The following is a 2,322-nucleotide window of genomic DNA, read 5'->3' on the forward strand; positions in this document are numbered from 1 at the left end:
CTGCGTACCACGTGATGTGACGTCATCGTGACGTTACGTTTCTAAAAATAGCTCGCTCGCGGTACGCCATTGCTCCTACTTAATGTCTGTGTGAAGAATGAACGGGGCTCTCTGACATCTGGAAATCTGCCCGTCGCGTTGTTGTGTATGTGAGCCCAGTACTAAAGCTGTAAACATCCCTCTGCCTTTTAGATTAAATATCGTTTCGCTTTCAAGAGTCTTCAGCAAAGCAAGATGAAATGTAAAAATACAGTTTTATCAGGTTAGGCCCAGTTATAAGCCATTATGTTTAACCTTAACCTACAAAAGCATTAATTGGCTACATTCAGCATATGCACTTAATGATGGGATAGTGTGAATTATTTAAATAACTGATGTGTTCATTCATCTTTTTTCCGGCATTTGGCTTCACCCATCCATAAAAAAATGGGTTGACACTGATTTTTTTGTAGGTGTATAATTTGTGCCAACTGCCAACGGAGCCTCATAAGCAGCAACAGTCACAGACACAGTTCAATTCAATAACATTTTATTTATATAGCGCCAAATCATGATACATCATCTCAAGGAACTTTACAAAGTCAAATTCAATCAGATTATACAGATTGGTCAAAAAGTTTCAACCAGTAGATTGCATCAAGTCTTGACAAGCAGCATTCACTTCTCCTGAAAGAGCGTAGAGCCACAGGGGCAGTCGTCTGCATTGTCCATGGCTTTACAGCAACCCCTTATACTGAGCAAGCATGAAGCGACAGTGGAGAGGAAAACTCCCCTTTAACAGAGAGGAAAACCTCCAGCAGAACCAGGCTCAGTGTGAACGGTCATCTGGCTTGACCGACTGGGGGTTAGAGAAGACAGAGCAGAGACACAACAAGAGAGACAAAAAAAAGCACAGAAGCACACATTGATCCAGGAATCTTTTCTACGTAATATGGTAACGTCCCTGGACAATGTCACAGCTAACAGAAGACTAGACCAGGTGTACTTTCTATGACGGAACAAAAAATGATAAAGAACAAAAAGGTAAAAGATGAAATAACAATCAATCAAGCAATGCAAATTGGAGAACAGTAGGATAACTCAGCAGAGTGAGAGAAATAGACCCGATGTTGTCCAGCAGCCTAAGCCTAAAGCAGCATAACTGTAGAAGTAGCTCAGGGTAACATAAGCAACTCTAACTATAAGCTTTGTCACAAAGGAAAGTTTTAAGCCTAGTCTTAAAAGTAGACAGCGTGTCTGCCTTACAGACCAAAACTGGGAGTTGGTTCCACAGGAGAGGAGCCTGATAGCTAAAGGATCTGCCTCCCATTCTACTTTTAGAGACTCTAGGAACCGTCAGTAGACCTGCAGTCTGAGAGCGAAGTGCTCTGTTAGGAACATACAGGGTAATCAGGGCTCTGATATATGATGGAGCTTGATTATTAAGGGCTTTATACGTTAGAAGAAGAATTTTAAGTGCTATGCTTGATTTAACAGGAAGCCAATGAAGGGAAGCTAAAATTGGAGAAATATGATCCCTCTTGTTGATTTTCATCAGAACACTCTCTGCAGCATTTTGGATCAACTGAAGGCTTCAAACTGCATTTTGTGGACTTCCTGATAGTAAAAAATTACAATAGTCCAGCCTTAACAAAGTAACAAATGCATGGACTAGTTTTTCAGCATCACCCCTGGACAGAATATTTCTAATTCTGGCAATATTCTGCTGGTGAAAAAAGTATAAATGACATGTTTTGGTCAAAAATAACACTGACTTTTTACGTTATTAGCAGAGGCCAATTTAATGCCACCCGGATTAAGTGATTGATTAAGAAGTTTATGTTTTGAGAAGTCTGGTCCAAAGATTACAACTTCTGTCTTGCCAGAATTTAAAAGCAGGAAATTTAAAGTAATCCAGGTTTTGATGTCATCAAGACATGCCTGTAGTCGAAGCAATTGACTGGGTTCATCAGGATTTATGGATAAATATACACAGCAAAAAGCCAAGTGTTGATTTAATTCTGACAGAGTTGATTTTAACACTTTTTCATGGTTTATATAGGTCCACACTCTTCAGAGTTAAATTGACACAATCAAAATAGTTAAATATTTACACTGTAACAGAGTTCCTTTTTTAACTCACAAGGCAGAGTTAAAGTAAGGCTTGTGGACGTAACAGTTAACACTGTTTCAAGAACAAAAGGTAGCTATTTTGTTGGAGTTGATTTACCACCTTCAAGTGTTATCTACTTAAAAATAAGTCACTTTATGACCGGTTAACCACACATGGGCTGCTAGCTAGCACTTTGTGTAAAGTTGTTGAAAAATTGACATATTTAGCTG

This window comes from Fundulus heteroclitus, chromosome 21 (genome assembly GCF_011125445.2).
Source record: "Fundulus heteroclitus isolate FHET01 chromosome 21, MU-UCD_Fhet_4.1, whole genome shotgun sequence".
Classification (NCBI taxonomy): Eukaryota; Metazoa; Chordata; class Actinopteri; order Cyprinodontiformes; family Fundulidae; genus Fundulus; species Fundulus heteroclitus.